Source organism: Cryptotermes secundus, unplaced genomic scaffold (genome assembly GCF_002891405.2).
Source record: "Cryptotermes secundus unplaced genomic scaffold, Csec_1.0 scaffold66, whole genome shotgun sequence".
Lineage (NCBI taxonomy): Eukaryota > Metazoa > Arthropoda > Insecta > Blattodea > Kalotermitidae > Cryptotermes > Cryptotermes secundus.
The window spans coordinates 3,425,281-3,452,089 of record NW_019731262.1 but is presented as its reverse complement, the minus strand read 5'-3'; the positions used below and the strand labels follow the sequence as shown (position 1 = coordinate 3,452,089).

General features: G+C 42.7%; 1 protein-coding gene and 1 non-coding gene across 2 annotated transcripts in view; one reads left to right on the top strand and one right to left on the bottom strand.

The window, feature by feature from the left end:
• LOC111866698 overlaps positions 1 to 26,809 on the bottom strand; it is a 366,904-nt gene that overhangs the window by 291,650 nt on the left and 48,445 nt on the right. The gene's annotated exons all lie outside the window — the stretch shown is intronic.
• Positions 25,229 to 25,300, top strand: Trnat-cgu. Its single transcript has one exon. It is a non-coding gene; the product is annotated as a tRNA-Thr (tRNA).

The following is a 26,809-nucleotide window of genomic DNA, read 5'->3' as shown; positions in this document are numbered from 1 at the left end:
CGGAGAAACAGTCCCCCAGTACCCATTGCATAAGAGGCTGGGTGGGCTCAAGAGAAACTATGGACGTTATAGAGAAGAGAAATATCTTATCCCTGCCAGGAATCGAACCACGTCCTTCCAGCATAGCCTATATAGTGGGATACCTCAGTCGGTAGAGCGACGGGCTACGGGCTGCACGTCCGGGGTTGGAATCCCCGGCAGGTGAACGATTTTTCTCTTCTGAACAACGTCCAGACCACACCTGGGGCTCAGTCAGCCCCGTATTCAATGGGTATCGGGGGCAAAGCGGCCGAGGCGTGAAGTTAACAACTCACCTCCATCTAATGCCGAGGTCAAGAATGGCGGAACTATACCTCCAATCCCAAGCGGCCTCCGTAGTCTAGGGGTAACGTTCCCACCTCATGACTCAAGGTACGCGGGTTCAAACCCGGCGGTGGTCGTGGAATTTTTAAGGAAAAATTCAGGGAACAAGTCCTCCGGGAGGGGCTTTAAGCCGTGTGTCCCGTGTCGTAGATTTACGGCGCGTAAAAGATCCTTATGTCTCTAGGAGACCTCTGAGCTAAATTAGGCAAAAACTTTCCCGCCCAAGTAGTTTCCAATGCCTCTGGTAGATGGGGGAAGCATCAGGTACCACGTGCCAGAAGAGGACCGATCTCGCTGGCAAAGTGGGGCTGAAGCAGCAGGTGCCACGTGCCAGAAGAGGGCCGACCTCGCTGGCAAAGTGGGGCTGATAGCAAAGCACCAGTACCGGTAGGATATGGGGACAGTAGAAATTAAAGGGGGACGCACAATGGACCAATAACTGGTCTAAGTGCATGGGGAAACCCACCCCCTCTAATAATGAATGAATGAATACCTCCACTCCCACATACGTCTTCGTGGCATAGTGATTCAATGCATGAATAACGTTACCTTATAACGATAAATCCACACTTGCATTCTGCTCTCAATTTCGCGAAGAATCTGACTTTGTTACATTCTTCCAAGAATCGGAAAAGCCCTACGTGTAGAGTTCAGCAGAACACAAATCAGGCGGAATACGATTCTTTCTGAGCAAGAAATGTAGATATTTATATCAATAATAAGATCCAACGGAAATTAAGCAATAACCAACAAAAGAAGGGCGATGTTATGAACAGCGTGGAGTTACAGGTGTACATCACCCGAACACTTATCTGATTCTGCTAATGTCAGATGTGGCCCGGAGGCTAGCTAACTCACAGCAAGATCGGCTACATTCCTGCACGTCTGTGTTCCTGCCATCTTGACAGCAAGTACAGAGAGTCCATTCCTCTACTTACGGTAGTGCGGAATAAGATGTTAAACCACACGGACAAGAACCGAAAAATAAGTATGGTAAAATTGTCCCTGTACTTATCCTATTAAAGACAGAATTTCCTTTAAGTAACATATAACAACTCAATTAGTACCTTACAGGAAACACATTACGTCTCCGCTACAAAATCCAACCGGTTAATGCTGTTTAGGGAAATAATCGCTGTTTATTATGAGAATCATAAGAAAAACAGAAATACACTCTGTGGGAAGCATGTGGAGTTTTAGCATGTTAAAGTAGGTGGTACGTATAGTAACCACTGGGCTTTAAAGCGTTAATTAATTAAGCAACACTATCATGAAGACGTATGGGAGAGTGAAGGTATACACCATTTTGGCATAGGTACTAACTGCAGGAGTGTGGTCAGCTTCATCCCCGGGGTAAAGAACCCCTTGTACATAACAGATAGGAGGCTGAGTAGGCCTGGACGCTGTGGAGAAGAGAAAAAAAAATTGATGCTGCCAGAAATCGAACCCCAGCCATCAAGCCCGTACTTCGTCGCTATACCGACTGAGCTACCCCGGCTGACGACCTTGTTGTGTAAAAAATCATTATTGCCAAATCAACAGAGGTGAAAACCGGATGTAGACAAATCTGGCAGAGTCTTTTTAGGACGACCATGGCTCAAAAAGGGCTGTTTTACCAATGTTGATGACAATAACTTGGAACAAGTGGTACGTATACGAGTATATTAAATACTTACAACGGATGGTGATAATGGTGAAGCTACAAGGGAAATCTACTTAAGCTACAAAGCTGTATGTGAAACTATGCATGGGTACTGTTCTATGACGTTTAAATTCTGACGGAACGCTAGAAACATGTTAATAAATTTTCAGGTTGTGGAAGTGAAGTTCTTACGCAAATTAACATGACTTGCAAAATTAGAGAGAAGTCTGTAATGGAAATATTCGAAACTGAATTCGGTATTATTTGTATACCTCCACCCCGTCCTCGTAGTGATAATTACCTTGAGAGAGGCCACAACCAAGTACCTTCAGATCCCTTCGACTGGCCATTCACAATAATCCTCCCACGTCATGACATTTTTACGGCTCTCTGGATATGGCATCGTGTAGTCTGATTGGTTGATACCAACGTTTCGAACTAAGTTATTGCCTCTATCTTCACTATAAAACTGAAACCTAGCAAGCTTGTTCAAGAAATTATATTGCTGTCTTATAAATTATTATGGAGGTGCTCGGCTTGAACCTCGGCAGGTACAAGAGTGAGGGACTGCATAGTTTTCCTCAGTTCACCCAGGAGAACGCGAAAATCAGGGCCTGTTTCTTCCTTTTCCTATGAATTATCTACTCATTCGACGTTACGTCAAATCTGGCTTACTGCCAATGTCGTTTAACAACTTTACTTTTATAGTGAAGATGGAGGCAATATGTTCCCCAGAAACGTTGGTACTTACCTCCTGAAGATGCGATGTCATTACCCAGATGACCATAACATGAATTCGGACACCTCGTTCAACTTCTGCAGTTGACAAGAAGTCGCTAAGGGACCAATCGAGACCGTCTCCGCACTGCTACTTTATTACTGTATTATGTTACGGTTATGTTACACTAAATATGAGCCAAGAAAACAAGTAACCACCAGCCGGTTGACGAACAGGTCACGAGGTATTGAAACCACAGAGTACCATGTGACTAGTAAAGCCTGGCCGTGACGGAGTGCTTGAGTCGTGACTGAATAACAGGTACGGCAGTCACGCTTGACCAAAGAAAACGTCATGAATATTCAACGATCTGGCTTTGTAGAGGAGGACACGAGAAGACTGGTGAGGTGCCTCGTTATGGTCAGGGGCCGCCCTTTGCTTCCAGAAATAAACATAATCATCAACTAGGCTTCTGCTCGTTCGATAATGAACGTCGCGGTAGAATGCCCCGTGGTTGGCGTACCTCGGTCAGGACACCGGATATTCTGAGTAAGGATCTCTGTATTTTTCCTCAGTCCCTACAGGCAAATTCAGAAATATTAATTCACAGTAAACCACGACCATTTCCATTTAGGCACTTTCTACAATGTGAGTTTATAATATTGCTGGGTTTCCTTGGCCTATAATTTTCAAATCGGAAAGAACAAAATAAAACTGCTTACGGAATATGAAAGTGTAACTCAAAAAGTTTTATTTGGTAACGCTGTACTTGCCGCAATGATGTCTGGCAGAACATATGACGTCATACCTAAAAATGGCGACTGTTCACGAGAAAGCAATGTTCGTACTTTGGTTTTGGTTTCAGTATCCACAAATCATCCATCCATTAAATGCTGCATCATGTGACCTAAAAAACGCACAGTTAAATGAATCATACGCAGATGGTGCTCTTGGGAACGTTGCAAAGTAGTTTGGTACAGAGGTACCGACGTTTCGGAGGAACCAGCACCCTCCATATTTCCCGTCTTCTACCCAAAGTCACCGCTGTGAGAACCTAAACTCTAACACACTGAGTCCTTTTGGAAGATCCAGGATTGGAGGATGAAGAGTGCGAGAACAGATTACTATAGAAACAGAAGATGACAAAGCGAAGAAGAAATAAAGCAAAAACTAAAAATAAAATAAGTATCCAAATTACTCTATACAAGGTTTAAGATTAACGCTTGTTCTTCTGTCAGGAATGGAAGTTGCAAGTGGTTAGCAATAACTAACAAACTCCATGGTGCTGAGTCCTTCTTGAGAAGCCACCAACTACTTCATCATCATCATCATCATCATCATCATCATCATCAGTAATCTGTCAGACGACAGGTCCACAGTCTCTTCCAAAACAATTCCTCCACTTAATGCGATCTAGAGCTTTCTCCTTCAAATGAGAATATCCTCTTCTGTCCCCAAGGTCATCCAGCATCTTCTTACGTCTTTTTCCTCGTCTTCTGGTCACTTCTATCCTCCCCTCTGTCTTTCCTTCAATAACTTCTTTTAGAATGCAGTTACTGCGTAAGATATGAGCAATCCAATTAGCCTTCCGTTTTCTTATTTCGTGTACGATATTCCTCTGCTGCTCACTGACTCTAAATAACACTTCTTCATTTCTCACATAATCGGTCCAACTGACCTTCTCCATCCTTCTCCAACACCACATTTCGAAGCTTTCCAGGTGTTTCTGATCTACTGCCCTAAGTGTCCGAGTTTCAGCCCCATACAAAGCCATGCTCCAAATGTAGCATTTTACTAGTTTCTTTCTCAAATTTAAGTCCAATTTGCTGGTAAAAAGATTCTTCTCACCAACTACTTAAGTGCTCAGGAATTTCCAAACTTTTAATGAATCCGAATATTCATTACCATGTTCAGGAGAGCCCTCCACTGGTCCCTATCTTCAGCCAGATCAATTCAGTTCACACCACGCCATCCTATCTCTCTCAGTCCATACCACGCCATCCTACCTCTCTCCAGTTCACACCACGCCATCCTACCTCTCTCCAGTTCACACCACGCCATCCTATCTCTCTGCAGTCCATACCACGCCATCCTACCTCTCTCCAGTCCATACCACGCCATCCTACCTATCTCCAGTCCATACCACGCCATCCTATCTCTCTCCAGTCCATACTACGCCATCCTACCTCTCTCAAGTCCACACCACGCCATCCTATCTCTCTCTCCAGTCCACACCACGCCATCCTACCTCTCTCCAGTTCACACCACGCCATCCTATCTCTCTCTGCAGTCCATACCACGCCATCCCATATCTCTAAGAGCCATTTTAATATTAACATCCCACCTATGTCTAGGTCTTCCTAGTGGTTTTCTTCCTTCTGGCCTTCACACCAATACCCTATATGCATTCCTCTTATCTCCCACGCGTGCTATATGCCCTGCCCATCTCACCATTCTTGACTAGATTACGAATATCAGCAAAAAAACCGACAGCAATAATCAGCAACGGGAGATAAGCTAGGTTTAGCGCTGCAATTTCCACCTTCGCTGAAAGGGTTCGTAGCAACTTTTATACGTATAGCACCATCCATTGGTGTACACTGTTATTCTACATTTAATGTATTAGGGTAGATGTGGCTGTTTGTGAAAACTTTTAATATTACTGAATCTACTTTTGATGAAGTCTCTTACAGGGGAGACAAGAAAATGTTGCGCATGTACATAATCGCTTTTCTCAATAGATTTTATCCTCCAGTTTCTAGAACGTCTGCAAGAGTTGAGCTTCTTAGGTCGTTGTGTCTCCAAACACCAAGACATTAGCCATTTTCTCTTTGATCTTCTTGGATCACGTCTTCCTATCGGTTGATAATGTAAAAGCTGCTTGGGAGCTCCTTTATGATGACAACCTCTGTAGATGTTCAGCCAGCTTTTCTTCCTTTCGTGCTTTTGTTTGTCCGACTTCTCATTTTCAGTTCTGACCTCATTTTGCCGCTCCTTTTCTTGCCCTGTACAGTATAACATGTTGCATGCCGCAGAAACAGCGTTTCCACTGCTTCCAAACGCATTTCATCTCTTCTTCTGAGAGTCATGTTTCACTGGCATACATCGGGCATGGCAGGTCACGTTTTTTTATACAGTTTCAGTTGCGTATTTTTCCTTGTTTTTTGTCCCAAAGAAATTTTAAATCAAAGGTAAATTTACCACGCTATGAATAAGTATGGCTGCGTGCAGGTACAGCTTCACGTCCCGGCCGTTTTACCCTCAGAGAAAGAGCCCCCAGAACGCATTACATAGGAGAATGGGTAGGCACCAGAGCTGGTCTGAATGTTGTGGAGAAAAAGAAAGCTCATGCCTCTGCCGGGAACTGAACCCGATTCCTCGGCCGACTTAGCTAAACGAATTTTGTTGTATCGTTCTAAATTGTAATAACAAAACATTTTTAAGAATTCATGAAAGAGAGAGGTTTCTATAAAAAGAAACGCGCGACAAAGCAATACGGTGCCTAGAGCGGCCATGACTTGACGGATAGCCTTGCTGTAAAGCCTTGAATGAAGTCAGTGCTCCGTTATGCCTGGTGCTAACATAGGTACCCCATTCTCCCTCTATATAATACCACGTAATACACAACAGGTTGCTTGTCTGCTTGCTGGCCTTGCTATTTTGCGCCATTATACAGTGAAGCAAAATGCTTGGAAAATAACCGCCAACTCGTTTGGCCGCATCGCGATTGCCCGCAGGCAAACATAAACAACAGAGCTCAGAATATGAGATTTGGTGTTCTCAGAGTGGTAACCCTCTGGGATGTGATGCGCTGCAGTCTGATGTTTCGGAAGAACTTACTGCCTCCATCTACAAGGTCAAAGATAAAGCACAACAAACATGGATTGTTTAACGACGTGTCGAGCGATAGTATTAATAAACCAAGAAATTAATCAACTATTTTCCTTTCACGACATAACAAATATTTGATACGACACGGACCACACAGGAAACACCGCATCCAACAGTTCTTCTATTGTTGCGTGTGTATTCACTGCCCCGGGAAAGTGTTTACTGAGCTATTTCCTACCAATGGCCGTCTCTTCTGGCTCCATTATCCTGTTTGTTAGAGGGGATACAGACACACAGCAAGGTAATTTCGTAAGTCTCTTATTCTTTTGGAGATGTGGAAAATATGCTAAAAATAAGGACAAGAAAGGGTATGAGTATCTAATTCTGTCGTGGGATAATGTGAGGTGCTATTCGGAAATTTGCCTGAAGGATTTGAGAGAAGCCATAAAACGTTTTGACAGTCTACGAGCCAGCAAACATTCTAAAAGGGATACCCCGAATATATGACAGAGGAGTCATTGTTTCAGACAACGTTCTCAGTCGCAAATTATCAAAATATTATCTAACTTCACGGAGCTGAGTCCTTCTTGAAACGCTTCCAGTTGTGCAGCTACTCAAGAATTTCTCAGGACTTTATGGAACCCAAGGGTTTATTACCGTGTTCACAAGAGCCCTCCATTTGTCCCTATCCTGAGCCAGATTAATCCAGTCCATACCACCCCATCCTACTTCTTTAAGATCAAGTTTAATACTAGTAACCCACCTACGTCTTGGTCTTCCTAGTGGTCTCCTTCTCTATGGCTTTCCCACCAATATCCCATACGCATTCCTCGTCTCCCCCATTCGTGCTACATGTCTGTCCATCGCATCGTCCTTGACTTGATCATTCTAATTATGCAGTTTTCTCAAACCTCCTGTCACTTCATCTCTCTTCGGCCCAATATTTTCCTCAGTGCCTTATTCTCAAACACTGATATTTCTTTCGCAACTGTCACGAGCGAACCTGCCCTATGCAGACTTCTTAAGAGTCGTTTATCCAAAAAATTCGCTCAGGTCCGAGGCCCTTTGTGATATTAAATAACAAACCTATTTTTTACGCTAAAATTAGCCCCATGTCCAACCCCAAAGCTGGAAGGCTACCCCTTGTCGGCCGTCCGCGACTGCTTATTCAAAATATTATCGAACTCAAAAGTGAACAGTCGGGAAAACACATCCACGACTATTTTCAGTTGTAGGATCCGGGTCAACAGACACTGCGGATTCAGATGGACCCCGCAGAGACGTGCATTGGGCTTTGGTGGAACGATAATTGGGAAGGAGAAATCGAAGCGCCGGAAGAAAACCTATTCCAGTACCACGACATTTACCATAAATCCTACGTGGACTAAGAGCTGGGACAGCTCAGTCGGTATAGTGATGGGTTACTGGCTGGACGGCCGGGGGTTCGAGTCCCGGAAGGGGCACGATTTTCTGTTCTCCACGTCGTCCAGACCCGCTTTGGGGCCTATCCGGCCTCCTATACAATGGGCACCGAGGGCTCTTTCCCGGGGGTAAAGCGGCCGAGGCGTGAAGCTGATAATTCACCTCCATCTAGCGCCGAGGTCAACAATTGTGAAGCTATACTTTCACTCCGCCATACGTCTTCATGGCGTTGTGTTTGGTTACTTAAGCAGAGGGACAACTGATGTGGGCTATCGGAGCCTTTAGGATGAGACGTCGGCAAATGAATGCGCGAGTATGGCCTTACCACATTTTAATGCTTTTCCTTGTTTCATTCCGACTGCCTTTCTGTCAAACCAGTGCCATATTTTGTGTGTCTGAGGCTTTCTTTCTATCACCGAAATGTGTCACAGTGCAGCAGCATAACGGTGAATCACACCGCGGTGAAAAGGCGGTCGGGCAACATCAGCAGCGAGCACATCAAAATCGCGGCCAACATCTGCCAAAATAAACGTCACACTGTGTAGCGTTACATTCGCAATCAGCGACCACCAAAGCAGCAGGGATCTTGGAAGCTTCATTTATACACGGGGCACACATATTCATTGTTTCCTGTTATTACGTTCCAACAAATTAAAAAGGGATAATAGCGAAATTGTTTAGTAAAAAGTTAAAAGTTTTCCCTGTGTCTCTTTAATTAAGCACTATGCCATGAAGACGTATGGGGCAGTGAAAGTATAGCTCGACAATTCTTGACCTCAGCATTAGATGGGGGGGGTCAGCTTCACGCACCTGCCGCTTTACCCCCGTGGAAACAGTCCCTGATACTCAATAGATGGGAGGCTGGGAGGGTCCCAGAGCGGTTCTAGACACTATGTAGAAGAGAACAATCTTGTGCCTGACGGAATCGAATCCCGGTCGTCGAATGAAAGATCTAAAATTATTCTCGAGCTACTCACATTGATTCTAAACCGTCTTAAAAGTAAAAAAGTAGAGGTAACCCTGTAACAGGCCCTGAAGACCCATAGGGTTGTGAGATGTTGAGGTTCCCACATTTTCTAGACAATTGGCTTATAGATGGCGGTAAGGTTATCAGCCTTACGCGCCGGCCTCCCTTAACCCCAAGAATATTTCTGGTACTCATTTCTGTTAGATGCTGAGTCGACCCCAGGACCATAGTGAGGCTGGAAGGATTAGGTAAATTGAAAAAATCCACCTCATCGGGATTCTAAACCGTCTTAAGACAATAAAAAGTTATGTAAGACTTGAGACCCTCAGTTCTGGGAGTTACTGCTTATTTTATTGTACAAATAAATTTAATCCAAGTGAAGTAAGTAAGTAAGTAAGTAAGATACTAGTTCCTAATAAATGCAAATAAGTTACAGCGAAAGACAGACAAATTCAGGACAGTCCAAACATCAGCTATAGGCTTATTAGCCAAGTAATTATTTTGATCAATGAGTGATCGGTTCCTCAGTTTAGAGCCAAGAGACCCAGTCCGTGCGATGTGACTCCCAAATTATGGACCAGAGAGAAATGTACGGTTAAGAATATTATTTTATTACAACAGTTGTTAGTATCTTACGCACGACTAGGGACTTTGTTAAAAAATAACGTGAGAATTTGTGAAAATTAGATAGGTAGCATCAATTGGCTTTTCAAAGTACTATTCTAAGACGAGTAGTATCTTGTGGGATGTGACGTCGTGTAGTCCTGTAGAAGATTACCGACGTTTCGGTAAAACGTACTGCCTCCATCTTCGAGGACGAAGAGCATGCGAAAGCAGCAGGTTCCCCCAAAACATTTCTACTGTATTACATGTCGTAACAACCCAGAAAACAGTAATCTTCATGTACATACAATTAATCTCATGATTCATGGTTAGGCAGATACGCGTTTCCGCATCCAATATTACGTAACCTAGGTGATCAGAAGTTCCCACAGCGTGCGAAATCAGCCTGGCACCCCATGTTTGAACAACCACAGATAAGATGCGAGCGGAGTGAACTTGAAGCTTATCGCTGACGCCAACTCCCATTTTCTACAAACAAAGTCGCCCTTATCTTTCAGGGCGGTTCATGAAAAAAGCAGTGGAACACCTGTAGCCATTTTCACATAATAGCGAGTCAAAAAATTTCACAGCATATTTATTGTCAGGTCTTTTAAATAACAATACATGTGAGCAGATCGCAATAATACGTGCATCATTAAATTGCAATATCCTCGTATGGTTGATTTATTTTTGGTATATTTAACAACAGTTTCAGTAGTTCAGACTGTACAACATAACAAATGTAAGCCTGATAGGGTTCATTTTACCGACGTACTGTTTATGTTGAAACAGGAAGTGATGCTAGCGTATGAATGTATGTAATTTATTTTCTTATGGTGATTAAATACTATTAAACCCTGACATACTTCAGTCCTAAATGACCATCTTCAGGGGGGACACCAGATATTAAACGTAACATTACATCATACTCAGAAGATGGGGGCAGAGATGGTCCCTGAAAAGTTGGTAATAGCCCGAGAAGATTCTATCAACTTCAAAATCTGTATGTATGAATACGATTTAAAACTTATGCCATAATTTTTTATAAAAAGTTAAAACTATTATTACAAGATTAACATTCATCTTCGAGGACTCCCGCCTTGGCGTATAGAGGTTTGGTTCCCTTGTGACCCGAAGAGCTACGCTGGCGGGAGCGTAAGTCTCTGGTAGTGCCACACATGCCAGACAAGTCAAATGGTAGGGGACAGACGAAGTGTAGTCCCCGGTCCACCAGACTGGGGGTTGCGTGTGGGGCTAACAACCCCATCCCGGAAGAATCTATTGTTACCAAATGTCCAGAGCCTATGGAGGAGGCCAAGACCCAAATAGGGTTGTAGCGCCACCAAAGAAGATAGGATACGTAGTGAATAATAAACTGGAAAGGATGTGGAAGTAAGAACTGTCGCCTAATTTGAAATACTAACATGGAATTCGCCTGGATGGATTGAGGAAAACCACGAAAATCTTAATCACGATAGTACGTGTCCGAGGCGAGATTTGAACTCGGATCTTTCAGTATACGAAGCTACAGTGCTACTCACTCGATGGTGATGTTCCGTTAAATATTCGTAAGATTACAACGTTACAAGAGAAAATAACGGATCAATATATACATAATATTCATTTTAAGACTTAAATATTACGTATCAAGTGTGATGATTAGGGGCCGGTACAGCGACTGGCTACGGGCTGGATGACCGAGGGGTCGGAGTTCGAATCCCGGTAGGGTCAAGAATTTTCTCTTCTCTACAGCTTCCAAACCGGCTCTGGGGTCCACCCAACCTCCTATCCAACGGAAACCGGGGGCTCTTTCCATGAGGGTAAAGGGGCAGGGGCGTGAAGCTGGCCACTCACCTCCTGCTAGTACTTTCGTGGCGTTGTGCTTGATCAGTTAAACACACAGACTTTACCTTTACCGTGTGTGGCAGTGACTGGATATACAAGCAGAACCATAAATAAAGAGAATTTTAGGGGTTCAGCCTGTTTCAGAGGGATAACTTTATACAATATTCAAATCAGCGACATTGCACAATTAATGATGTGAAGGAGAAAAACATTTTAATAGCCCCACTGGAAGATTTACGTAGTCAATAAATGAACATCAAGGTCAATGAGCTATGCACTATCGCAAAGAACGCATCCGGGAAGTTACGGCTGCTTGAAATTAGGGCACACTTTGCAGTCTCATTAATAACGGATTCTTTCAGTAATAGTTAATTCGTGCAATTTCTACCTCATTCAAGATGCTTTCAGCTATAACCCAAAACCTTCAGCAAATTATCACGCCACCAATAATAATATCCTTTCCTTGAGAAAGTAATGAAATGCCCCGATATTGCGTAATTTCGGGTTATCTTAGCAAAGAACTGACACACGATAATATGTTGCATTAACCCAAATTATTAATTAGGACACGAACGAGCGAGAAGTCTCTTGATTCACTGTATGGTGTCTATTTTGTGAGTACTGATAATATGTTGTGGATATGTGAAGTGTAGTATGCTGTACAAATGACACGATTTACGATTGGTTATTTGTGTGTGTTATTGGTGGGAGATAGCGACGAAGTTCGACCTCGACGAATCATTCGATAACATATAGGGATGGAAAGGGATACAGGTGAAATCTTGGAAAGTTAATGGTATGAACGGTTTAACACCAACACGGCTTCAAGATGAAGTCTCAACGGGTGTTATGCTTGTCCACGCAGACACACTAAAATCCTGTAGTACGAATGTTGGAAAAGTCTTTAATCAAAGCAGAGTCCACAGTTACGTGTCACTTATCAGTGTAGAAGCTGCTTAAACTAACCAGAATAGACTATAATCGTCATCACATTCCAATTATATCGCTCACAGATTACAGCAACTTAATCTCAAAACAGACGCCACAATGAACTGACAGCCCTTCTTCGTCTGTAGGTCCCGGGTTCAAATATCAGCCTGGAGGCAGGCTGTCCTGATTGAGGTTTGTCGTGGTCATCTCCCCCCCCCCCACTTCTAACAGATGAATACCGGAATAACACTGCAAATGTTTCTATACCTGCCTTTCACAACAGAATGGCCAGTGAATTTTGACGAGTACCCTGTGACAAGGATAGTAGTGTGAGATAACAAGGACTTAATTACACTGTATCACCTCCATCCCACAATGAGGCTGCAATCATTGTTCCATAACTTCTTGCCACACGGAAAAAAATNGCATTTCTCAACAGAATGGACAGTGAATTTTGACGAGTCCCCTGAGACAAGTATAGTAGCATATGTATGTGAGATAACAGGGACTTAATTACACTGTATCCCCTCCATCCCACAATGAGGTTGCAATCATTGTTCCATAACTACTTGCCACACGGAAAACAAAACAAAACAAAACAAAACAGAGACCAGGTCTAAATGCACGGCCTGTTTCTCGAAAGAGGTCACAAACGCTTCCTTCTACGTCTTAACAATTTAATCATTTAAAAAGTGAAAACTGTCTCTGTAATAAGCCGTGAAGGCCCACAGGGTTGTGAGGCTCCCACATTTTATAGAGAGTCGGCTCATAGATGGCGGCGAGGTAGCCTTACGCGCCGGCTGCCCTTTACCCCGAAGACATTCCTGGTACTCATTTCTGTTAGTGGCTGAGTCGACCTCAGGATCATAGTGCGGCTGGAAGGATTAGATAAATTGAAAAATCCTATGGCCTCATCGGGAATCGAAACGGGGACCTTCCGGCTTGTAGCATAGTGACGCAACCAACTGCGCTACCGCGTGTACCCTTAATCATTTATATTTACTAATTATCCCAATATTTGAACGTTACGTAACCGGAGACACAGACACTGTATTTAAATAAACCACAAATAAGCAGGAACAAACATGAAAGTACAGTCCGATGCATTACATTCTACTGCCGGGAGAGCAACAGTCCAGAACACCAATTTCTCCTACTTCAAGTTAACATTAATATGGATAATCCAGTGATCCAGTGCTAATTGCTACCTCATTTCCGACTGCCAAAAGAAATATCTTCCCGGGGTATTCAGAATTACGTAAACACTGACATAACTCGGTAGGTTCGACAACACAGACGATGTTGAAGGGCAATACAAAGAAATTAAACAATTTAAATTTTAATATTTAATACATTTTATAACATAAGGGAGGGGGCACGCGGTAGCGCAGTTGGTTCAGACACTATGCTACAAGCCCGGAGGTCGCGAGTTCGATTCCCAATGAGGTCATTGGATTTTTCAATTGCTCTAATCCTTCGAGCCGCACTATGACCCTGGGGTCGACTCAGTCTCTAAAAGAAATGAGTACCAGGAATCTTACTGAGGGTAAAGGGCGGAAGGGCGCGTAAGGCTGATAACCTCACCGCCATCTGTGAGCCGATTGTCTAGAAAATGTGGGAGCCTCGACGTCTCACATCCCAATGGACCTCCACTGTCTATTTCAGGTATAGCTTTATTTCCATTTTTATAACATAAGGCTGTTACATAAACAACATACCTGCAAAGCGTACGTGCAAAAGCGTGGTGTGTTTACACACCAGTACTGTGTCGCCTTCATAATAATAAACAAAGAAATTAAGATTAAGTGAGGGGATTTAAACAGCTGAAGAAGAATGAAATATTAGAGAGCTTTCTTTACCAGTCTTCAAATTACAAAAGTCTACACATCAATCCCAGATGCTAAGAGACAAATAAACTGGGTTATGTTGTGTTTTCGGGAAAAGACCAGGGTACTCTCCACTGCTCGACAGAATAACTAATCAACCCCATCTAGTAGTATCCCGCTACTGAAGATCACAGTTCCTTAAGTAGTTCATTATCCTGTTAACGAGAGCCCGTCACTGGACCATTTTCTGAGCCAAATGAATAACGTCCATACCACACACCCTACTTCTTTGGCAAAACAGCCCTTTTTGAGTTATATCCTTCGTCTGTAGATTCTGCCAAATCGCATCCGGTTTTCATTTCATTGGACTTCGCCGCAATATTTTGTTTACAGAGTTAGGTGATCAACCTTATGATCAACCTCCAACCTGGAGGACCAGGTCCCTGTATTTATGTCCCCCACTGACAGGGTGGCCCAGTTATACCTCCAGGAACCGGAGGTTATGATGGAGGTATTCTAACTTGCTCCATACGGGGGCTACTTCTTTGACATCCACACAAAACCAACAAACTTCGTCGCTTTTATTCCGCAAGCGAATTATACCGACCGAGCGACCTCCGTTTGTCGGCGAAGTTATTGCCAACTTTTGCGGACAGAGGGTGTCCGCGTGGTGAGCGCAACGGGTTCCCACGGCCTTTAATCTCGGTTTTGTAGACCGAAGCCGCTACTTTTCCATTCAAGTAGCTCCTCAATTATCCTCACGAGGCTGAGTGGACCCCGTTCCAGACCCACTACTTCTCAGAAAATGTGGTAGCGCCGGGAATCGAATCTGAGACCTCTGGATCTGTAGCCAGGAACTCTGACCACTAGACCACAACATCCATTCCAATATTATCATCCAATCTACATCTACTCGTATGACTTTGAAGTGATCTCTTCCTTTTCAGGGTTTCCATCTAAAGTTTTGCATACATGTCATCTCTTCCACGCCTGCTGCATGTTCCGCCCATTTAACTCTTTTCGATTTGACCACTATATTTGGCGTAGGGTACATTTTATGAAGTTCATTATGAAACTGCTAGAGCCTCTTGCCATTTCTTGACCTGCTAGGCGACTAACACACATTCAAGGAACGCTCTTCTGCAGGGAGCTAGTTGAACATCGTTCCAAAGAATCAGACCTAAAGCTGCACACTTCTGTTTAGGTCACCTTTTAAAGTCAGTAGAATATATTGGTCTGAAAAATTATCTCTGTCGGCTTGCTCAACTGGAAACCAGAAATTACATCACTTTACTTCCTTCCAAGCCGGGCAAACCCAAAGGATGTGACGTAACATAGGGCAGATTAGACTAAAGGCCTACAGGTTTCTGGCTTGAAATCAGTTCCTTTTTTATAAAACCAGTTTAATGATGTTGGATATAGAAATTGCAGTACCCACCGAAGACTATGTCTGAGGGACGACTCTAGAGATGGTCTGGATGCTGTGGAAAGGGTAAACATCTTTTTTTCCGGCCAGAAATCGAATCCCGACTTCGCGGTCCAGCCCCTAGCTTTGTTACTGTACTTATTGAGCCATCCTAGCTTCCGTAACTTCGATAATAATTAATAAACATACATCTTTAACGACAAGTTTCATACTGTAGCGTGTAGAACCGTTGTTATGAAACGACAGCGAGATAGGCAGATATACCAGGGCCGTTTCTGGGTAACGGTTAGGTAAACACGTTCTTGCAGAAAGAGACAAAAACGCAACACTATAAGAGTTGTGTTTCTACGCGGTCCGTGCCGAAATGTTATAAGCAAGGGACGTCAGTTCAGTCAGTTCTGTACAGGGTCTGTGAAGAGAGGACTTGAGAGCGTGAAGATGAAGAATCTCCATTGTTAGAAATCGTTGCCAGGGAACGGCTGGTGAAGAAACAGCAAGCTGGAAAATGTTTAGCGGGTGCTGTGATGATTTGTGAATTGTGGAGATTAGCCGTGGCGCAGTAACTGCTTGTAGTTCTGAGTCCTGTGTGTCAGCGGTCAATGAATCCAATAACCAACCCCAAACCCTGTTGATAGTCACACATACTACGTGACAATATTTTCTGTAAGAACTATGGGTAGACAGGGTATAATGAGAAGTTAGAGAAATGGTATCCTCTAAACAATGACTGAGAGAAGACGAACTGTAAGTGTCCCGAATCGTGACGAGACGTTGTTTGGTGTAGCAATAAGCAGCTGATCAGTTAAGCAAACGAGTTCGCATGGCTATGAACTCATGAACAGAGTTCACTGCGGCAGATCAACTACTGTCTAGCGGAGAGAGAGAGAGACCTTTTTGTTTGTAATGCACATACAAGGCAGCTTTCTTGAGAATAAAGCAAGAAGTTTAGAACTCAATACGTAGAACTCGCTATGGAAATGGATTAGGAGCACAGCTACAAGAATCTCACGAAAATCATTCCATCCAAGTCTTTCGTCAGAAAATTAGCTTTCAGGATAATTTTCTTATGTTTGTACTTGACTGGCTTCATACAGAATTTTTATGTTTTGTGGGACTGTTTTAGAGATTTAAATTACAGACAGGACACGAACACGTCGCAAAATAATATATTAAAGTTGGTTTCTACGCCATATAAAGGGCTTATGAGGCATATACATTTAAATTTCCGAACGTTAGCGTCATTAACAGGAATTAAGATCTATATTGTACCTTCATGAAACATGTCACACGGGGTTCTATGACTAACTCCACGGGGCGGAGGCCTTTTTTAGAAACAGTCGCTTAACTATTCAATAAATTATAAAGTTTTATGGAAAGGGAAGGTTCATTACCATGTTCACAGGAATTCGCCACTTGACCCTACCTTGAGCAAGATGAATCCTATCCACATCCTCCCATCTCATCCCTTTAAGATTCATTTCAATATAGTATTTTCCCATCTACGTCTATGTTTTCCAAGTGGTATCTCTCCTTCCGCCGGTCACGGTAGCCTAGCGGTCTAAGGCATGCACTGTCTTCGCTCGCTCGGAAGCCGGGATCGTGGGTTCGGATCTGTTTCCTGTGAGGTACGAATTGAATTCTTATGTATTATTCTTATACACTGCCCGTCACGGTAGCCGAGCGGTCTAAGGCATGCACTGTCTTCGCTCGCTCGGAAACCGAGATCGTGGGTTCGAATCCCACTCAGGGCATGGATGTTTGTGTGCGCTTTTTCTGTGTTTGTCTACAGGTAAAGGCCTTGCGACGAGCTGATCACTCGCCCAAGGAGTCATACCGTATGTGTAAGATCTAGTAAACCGAAGTGAAACGGAAAGTTTCATGGAGGTAGGCCTAGGCCCAAATTGGGGCTGTAGCGCCACAAAAAAAAATCTCTCCTTCCAGAATCATACCAAAACTCTGTATGAACGCTTCTCCGACTGCGACATGCTATGAATACTTCATCCTCCTTGACTTGATCATTCTATGTTATGAAGTTCCTCGTTATGTAATTTTCTCCAATCTCCTGTTACTTCATTCCTCATAGGTCGAAATAGTCTCCTCAGCATCCTGTTATCCTTCTCAGGAAGTAACGTTAGAAGCACTTCAAGCAAGAACCTCTGATATTAATTCAGTACCATAACTAACTCCATGGAGCTGAGCCCTTCTTGAGAAGCCGCCAGTTGTGCACCTACTCAAGAATTTCTCAACATTTTATGGAACCCGAAGTTTATTGCCGTGTTCACAAGAGCCCTCCACTGGTCCCTATCATGAGCCAGATCAATCCAGCCCATACCACTCCATCCTAGCTCCCTGAGGTCCACTTTAACATTATCCATCCACCTACGTCTATGTCTTCCTAGTGGCCTCTCTCTTTTTGCTTTTCTCACCAAAATCCTATCTGCATTGCTCTTATCCCCCATGCGTCCTAGATGCCCTGCCCATCTCATCCTCCCTAAATTTCTCATTCTAATTATAGTTGGGCCGGTCACGGTAGCCGAGCGGTCAAAGGCATGTAATATCTTCGCATGCTCGGAAGTCCGGATCGTGGGTTCCAATCTCACACAAGACATGGATGTTTGGTGTGGGTATGTTTTTATTCTGTGTTTGTGTTTTCTTGTGTTTAGGTATATGCCTTGCGACGATCTGATCACTCGTCCAAGGAGGCCTACCGTCTATAAAATGAAATTGAAAATCAGAGGCCAGGGCCCAAAGGGGCTGTAGAACCAGCGAAAAAGAAAAAAACTTCGCGAGAAGTACAAATTATTAAGCTCCTCGTTAATATTTTATTAATTTTGGATTATGGACTTAAGTGTTATGAAGAGAAGAATTAATGTAATCTAAATAAAGCTCTATCTTCCAAACGACGAATGTTCGAGCTCCCCGGAAAGCTAGTCCTTCGGCATTTAAACTTGATTAACCTAAAAATTCAATATGTAGAGAGTACTATATCGAAGCCTCAGAAACACACACTACTGTCTTTCTGCGGATTATTTTACGAGCTGTTAGCAGCTATACTATACAGCATGTCCTAGGAGGAAAGGTCAATATACTGAGAGGTCACAATATCGGTCATTCTAAGCAAAAGTATATAGTATGTACACGTGTCCTATTCCGAACGTTTTCCGAGATAGAGCTATTGCACTGTACAGTTCCAAAATTGTTGATAAGAAAGAGATATTACGTACTGATTCTAATACCAATGTTTATTGTTCAAGTGACAAAGTTCGTACAGTTTACCCAGTATAATACATTTCCGAAAATTCGACGGTCAACATCAATGCACTTTGCAACCCGTGTGAGGAGGACATGACGTGTTGCTCGTCTGTACAGTGAAACAGCTCTATCTAGGAAACTGTTCGGAATAGGACACGTACATATTACATACAATTTTGCTTAGAATGACCGATACTATCGCCTTATAGAATACTGACCCTTCCTGCATAGTGTCGCAATGTAGGACGAATTCAAAGGATTTGGAAGAGGTGGTAGCCCAATCGAGGCACAATGCCCGCAAGTCTGTAGCGACTGAGGAAAACCATGGAAAACTTCAGGAAGGGCAGCCAGTGCCAAGGCCCAGATTCGAACCGAGTACATCTCGAATACGAGTATGAGTGAAAAGCAGTGACTGCTGTGTCGATTTAATAATATTTAAGGTTTTTTTATATAAAACTGTTATACAATGACCCAAGGGAATGACGAACGATGATAAATAATTTCCTGAAAGGATTACTGATAAGAGAGATCTTTACATAGCACTGCAACACAGGCAGATAAGAGCGCATACCAAGCTTAACACGCCTTATGTTTGAAGTGTGATAAAAACACTTTATCATAATATAAGCAACCACACAATTCATTATATTTCTGTCAACAAAGGACAGAAACTAGATACAGACTGTGTTGTTCAAGACATTCTCAATGGACAACGCAAACCCATTATTTCGCCCCGCGTAGACCACTGCGCTGAGGTATCATTTTAAAAACGCAATTACATACGACTTATTTAAAAACACAATTTCATATATATTGTAAATTTATATACCTCCCAAAACATTTAAAACAGCTCTGATACTAAACGAGGGGAAAAGAAAACTGCATTACAGTGAGCAGCAGTACCCTTAACCATAACAACCTGTACACTTGAAGATGGCCAGTTGGGACGGACCTTGTAGTGTCCAATAACGGAATACGAAGCAAGAAGAGTGAACGACGTTGCACACAGACGACACAAAAACTCCAAAAGTCAGATCTAAACGAGGAATATTTCATGGCAAAGCGTCGATATTACATGATAAAAGCATGAACATTTTTAAACAATCACCGTCTCTATAAAACGACATAAACAATAAAGGCATATACGTAATCCTTCCAGCCGCACTATAGCCCTGGGGTCCACTCAGCCTCCCACAGAAATGAGTAGCAGGAATCTTCCCGAGTGGTAAAGGGCGGGAGGTGCGTAAGACTGACAACCTCACCGCCATCTGTGAGCCGATTATCTAAAAGATGTGAAAGCCTCAACGTCTCACAAACCTATGGGCCTCCACAGCCTTGTTAACAGGGATAGCTTTACCTTACAGACCTACACGAACATATTACACAGCTCCACAACTTTTGAAACGACAGTAGGACATGGAAAAACTCATAAAAATACATTAGATACGATGAGCGCAAGAATATATTACGTAGTAACTTAGTAACTGCATGGAGCTGAGCCCTTCTTCAGAAGCCGCCAGTCGTCCAGCCAACATTTTATGGAACCCGAAGGTACATTACTGTGTTCACAAGAGCCTTCCACAGTTCCCTATCCTGAGCCAGATCAATCCAATCCATAACACGCCATCCTGTCTCTCTAAGACCCATTTTAATATTATCCTCCAAACTAGGTCTAGATCTTCCCAGTGGTCCCCTTGATTCTGGCTTTCCAACCAAAATCCTACATGCATTCCTCTTCTCCCCCATTCGTGCTTATATTTTCTGCCAATATAATCCTCCTTGACTTGATCATTCTAATTAAATTTGGAGAAGAGTACAAGTTATGAGGCTCCTCATTATGCAGTTTTCTCCAACCTCCTGTCACTTCATCTCTCTTCGGTCCAAATGTTCTCTTCAGCACCCTGTTCTCAAACACCCTCAGTCTCTGTTCCTCACCTTATAATATGAAATAGCTAGGTACAATATAGGCCTTACGAAAGGTTACAAGACGTTTATAAAAAACAAATATTCACCATCAGGATCTGAACAAGTCTGAAGCTGCTCCTTCAATATCTGTAGTATGGNGAGGAGGGGGAGCGACACGCTATCCCATGCTCTTTATTACGAAATCCAATTTGCCGATGTATCTCAGAATTATTATACTTTTTATAAAAGTCCAACTGTATAAATTCACGGCACTGATGTTGAATACAACGATATGGGAACTCGTTAAAAGTTCTACCTCCGCGCACAAGAAGTTCGGAATACGGCGGATTCTAATAACAAGCAAAGCGCCTTTTCTGTTACTAACAGATCTACGCGGTCAGACGTAGGTTAGCATAGAAAGAATATTACATGTAGCTTCCCTACGCAGTGCTCGAGATAATGAAGCAATATTTCAAGAATAATGATATAATTAGCGCAGTGTATAAACAAATACATATTATCAAGTCTGTCTGATTTACAGCTTAGTACATATATCATAATAATGGAGGTGTGGCTTAAAGGATGGTTGTGACCCTCATAAACCGTTCTGATTCATCAATTCAAATTCCACTCTTAAAATGTCAATCCACATTTCATTAATAAGCCAATTTACCTTACAGAAAAATATATCCTCTATTATGTAGGCATTTATCGTGTTGTAATATAATTAAAAAACTGACAATTATTGATAGGCATACAGGATTCTTTTTTTAAATTCGCTTAGTGTGGGGTGGAGTCCAGCTGGGTCCACTCGGCACGGCGGCCACTGATTGGCCTATTGTACCTGCCCCGGGTGATTATGATGATGGAGAATTACTGACTCGATGTTCTGCTCAATCAATTACAGGGGAAAAAAAAGTTAGAATTGGATCAGTGCTCTCGAGTTTTAATTCTAATGTTCTATATGCATTCATCTTCTCTCCCATTCGTGCAACATGCCCTGCCCACCTCAACCTCCTTGACGTGATCATTCTGATTATAACTTGGCGAAGAGTACAAGTACAAGCTTGCTGCCTATGCATATAAGAATCACTGCATGGGCTAAATAAAACGAACCTACTTCGGTTGCAAAAATGCCCTGTTGTTTATTAACATCCAGTTTCTTTAAGCTTTGAAGACTCAACCAACATTTACTCTTCACCTTAAGTCCCAAATAGCTTCACTTTGAAAGAAAAGAAAAAAAAAAGTACTTTACTTACTAACTGCAGTTGTCTAAATTTGTCTTTCCCTAGCTAATCCCATCAAGTTCAAAATTATGGATCCTCTTGTACATGAGCTGGAGAAAAGAAGCGAACTAATGAATGTGGCCACAGTCGGGTCACAGGGCCCTCAGCACCTCCATCCTGGACCGCACTAGTCTTCAGACTCTTGGGGGTCCTGACCCAAGGGACGGCTTAGCGAAACACTCGCCACAGCAAAGTGCTCGTATATTCTGATAACCACGTGACCAGAAACAGAAATGCCTTTAATTCTGCCAATTCTCTTCGACTGCAAGCAGTGTCGGTGATGTCCAAAAAGCGGGGATTCGGTTTATTCTGATGGAAACGAAGTCGTGATTGTGTTCTCCTAAGAAGACGTATGAATGTGGAAAAAACAAAAGTAATGAAAATTTCGAGACAACCAACCCCAGTCACAATAAAGATAGAACAAAAACAACTGGAGAATGTGAAATGTTTTAAATATTTGGGTTGCTTGTTAACAGATGATGGAAGGTGTACTTGTGAAATTAAATCTAGGATTGCCATGGCAAAAGCTGCATTTAACAAGAAGAAGAATCTTTATACCAGCAAACTGGACTTAAATTTGAGAAAGAAACTAGTAAAATGCTACATTTGGAGCATGGCTTTGTATGGGGCTGAAACATGGACACTTAGGGCAGTAGATCAGAAACACCTGGAAAGCTTCGAAATGTCGTGTTGGAGAAGGATGGAGAAGAAAAGTTGGAGCGATTATGTGAGAAATGAAAAAGTGTTATTTAGAGTCAGTGAGCAGAGGAATATCCTACACGAAATAAGAAAACGGAAGGCTAATTGGATTGCTCATATCTTACGCAGTAACTGCATTCTAAAAGAAGTTATTGAAGGAAAGATAGAGGGGAGGATAGAAGTGACCAGAAGACGAGGAAAAAGACGTAAGAAGATGCTGGATGACCTTGGGGACAGAAGAGGATATTCTCATTTGAAGGAGAAAGCTCTAGATCGCATTAAGTGGAGGAATTGTTTTGGAAGAGACTGTGGACCTGTCGTCTGACAGATTACTGATGAATGAATATTTTTCATTGGCACTACAGCCCCAGTGGGCCTTGGCCTACCTCCACGAACTTCTCCGTTCACTTCGGTTTTTCTAGATCTTAGACATACGGTAGGACACCTTGGGCGGGTGATCAGCTTGTTGCAAGGCCTCTACCTGGACACAAACACAGAAAAACGCACACAAACATCCATGCCCTGAGTGGGATTCGAACCCACGATCCCGGCTTCCGAGCGAGCGAAGACAGTGCACGCCTTAGACCGCTCGGCTACCGTGACCGGCAATGAATGAATATACATACTACAAATTATTTTAAACGTCTCAGATTCACACCATCGCCATGTTTGAAAAAAAAAACCTGTGACAGGCCGTGGAGGCCAATAGGGGTGTTAGACGTCGAGGCTCCCACATTTTCTAGATAATCGGCTCACAGATGGCGGTGAGTTTGTCAGTCTTACGCGCCGGCCGCCCTTTACCTCAAGGAAGATTCCTGGGACTCATTTCTGTTAGAGGTTGTGCCGACCCCAGGGCCATAGTGAGACTGGAAGGATGGGTTCAATTGAAACATCCAATGACCTAATTGTTAACATAAAGAATTTGTAGATGAACCTATGATATGTCTCCGTATAAAATGTCACACTTCTAACTGCAGTGGTGCAGCAATCATCGCCATAAATCCGAAAGCTAAGTACACATGTTACAGAGTTGCCATTTCTTTGTTTTACATCCTACAAAAAATACGACACTAAAGTTGGATTTTGCCGGTCACGGTAGCCGAGCGGTCTAAAGCATGTACTGTCTTCGCTCGCTTGGAAACCGGGATCGTGGGTTCGAATCCCACTCAGGGCATGGATTTTTAGCTTGTGTGTGCGTTTTTCTGTGTTTGTGTATAGGCAGAGCCCTTGCGACGAGCTGATCACCCGCCCAAGGAGTCCTACGGAATGTGTAAGATCGAGAAAAACCGAAGTGAACGGAGTTCATGGAGGTAGGTCTAGGCCCACTGGGGCTGTAGTGTCAAGGGGGGGGGGGAAAGGTTGGATTTTAGGTTCTCACAACAGTAGCTATAGAGAGTGCAATCTACTGAGTGGTGGGGCCGTATAGTTCTGTAGAAGTCAACCGACATTTCAGACAAACATATCGCATTCATATTCAGAGTAGAAGAGTATGCCTAGCAAGAAACTGCAAGGAGGATGCATAGTGGCTTATTCGTCGATCCTGAAGATGGAGGCGATGCGTTCCTCCGAAACGTCAGCGAACTTCTACAGAGCTATACGGTGTTACAACCCCGAAGATCATACTCTTCATTGGCTTGATAAACGTTATATATTTTTCGAAACTCTTGTACAGGAACTCAGGACTCTACATTCAGTGGTACAACTGACGCTCCCAACTCATCAACGTTCGCCATGTTGTTAATTTTGAATACTTAAATACCTGTACTTTTAGGTTTTCGGCCTTTTCAGCTATGATCAAAATGTACTTACTGATATTGATTTCAGGAAATTAAAGCGTTGCGAGGATGATGACGATCATACTGTCTTTTCTTAAGAAAAGAAGGCGGCTAAAAATAATATTTTTTGTCAACTAATCATTATAAAAATCTTGTAATATGAATCGCAAGTAACGGTACCGGAGTTTGTTTCTCGAAGGTTAAAAAGGGGGAAATGTAAAAGCTGATCATTCTCCATCTTGTGCAAATCTTTAACAACAGACCTCCCCTTCTAAATGCGAACTAATGGCATGAAATCCTGGTAAGACTACTTAACATGAAATCCTGGTAAGACTACTTAACATGGGATACAATGCCCAAGAAAGCATTTCTTATAGAAGGTGTTAACAGGTAAATTTGAGAAGCACTATTGAATATCCCATCCTTGAACGCTTCACAACGTACCAGACCGTACCAGATGATGCTATTCAACTAGTATTGCCACCTGGCATGAGAATGTGGAATTAGAATGTCTTCCGCCAGAACGACCTACCGTGCCATCTACGCAATGATCTTAGAACTAAACTGGAAAACGATAGTTCAGTACCTTCCTGCCGAAAGAACAGAATATGTTTCACAATAATAACAAAATATTGGAAAGAACTAGAATCATAATAATTATAAAAAAAAAACGTTATTGATAAATACTGCAAGATGTAGTAGCCTTACTAGCTAGTTCTGTGAACACCTAACACGTTCGCCTCCTTAGCTCAGTGGCAGAGCACTGGTCTCGTAAACCAGGGGTCGTGAGTTCAAACCTCACAGGAGGCATCACAAAATTTTTTTTAGGTTGTTTTGCATATAATTGTACAACTCTTCTAAATACTATAACTTTCCATTTTAAATACTCCCATAAGCAATGATATAATAACAAAAAACACGACTTATACGAAAAAAAAAAGTAGTATAAATCATACCTTCAACTTTCATTTAAAACATTAACATTTCTATCATTATTGTTATTTCACATACATAATTTTCCTACGGGGTCTATGATTATGACTAGCACAAGACCCGCTGATATTTGAACGAAAAATTGTCGGAAATGCACTTAATCAAAAGCCCCTAACCTCAATAACTTGAAAATTTCTGAATAAGACTGTACATACATATAGCAACAAACTAAAATTGATAGAATTTTATAAATATGAATTAGGTAGTGTTGCTATGTACGAGTAGATGAACAGTTTTCGCTAAAGGTTACCTATAAAAACAAACATCGTCAAAACCTCACTTTATTTCCGTCATAACTTCATCATAACAGCTCCAACATATGGGATAATTACCGAGAGACACTTCGTATATTTCAGTAACAGTCACTATTTGTACATTAACACAATGCCGGGATAGCGCAGTCGGTATAGCGACTGGCTACTAGCTGAGCGGCCGAGGGTTAGGATTTTGAGTCCCGGTAGGGTCAAGAATTTTCTCAACGCCGTCTTGGCCGGCTCTGGGGCCCACCCAGCCTCCTATACAATGGGTACCGGGGGCTCTCTCCTCGGAGGTAAAGCGGCCGGGGCGTGAAGCTGACCACTCACCTACAACCAGCGCCAAGGTCAAGAAAATGTGGATCTATACATCCACCTCCCATACGCCTTCATGGCGTAGTGCTTAATTATTCAAGCACAGGAACAACTTTACTTTTTTATATTTGACAGAAACCTCCCACAGACGCCCTTTTCCTTACCGAGCGAACCTTAAGCATGAGAATATAACGCAGCATGAAGAGTTTTATAACTCAATAAACCCTATTCTTATATTTACTATATTTTACACATAATACACTACAATATAGTAAAATAAACCTCTGTACATAAAGAAAATGCGCCCTAACATCTCTATCGGACAAATCATACAAGGGTGTTTAGTGGAGTGTGGTTACGTGCCGAATCATATAATGGTCAGATAGGAGGATGTGCCGTGGAATTCTGTAAGGTCATTAGTAACACACAACTGTACCCCTTCTATAGTAAGCTGACGGTTGTTATTACAAGCAGGCGAGGACTCATGCGGGGAAACTGAAGTAATGGCTTATGAACTGCCAGCACGTGACCAACAAGTAGCAAAGTACAGATTTCCCATCTACCTGTCATTGCAATGAGAACAAGTTCTTCAGTAAATTGTGGATGTTACGCTGCTTTCTTTACATTGCGAGAGCTGAGGTTATGACTGGGCTGTGTATGCAGTTTACTGTCTTCCGCGATGTGACACCGTGTAGTCGGCTAGATCGTCATTTATGATCGTACGATGTGCAAAAGCTGATCCATATAAAGTTAAAAT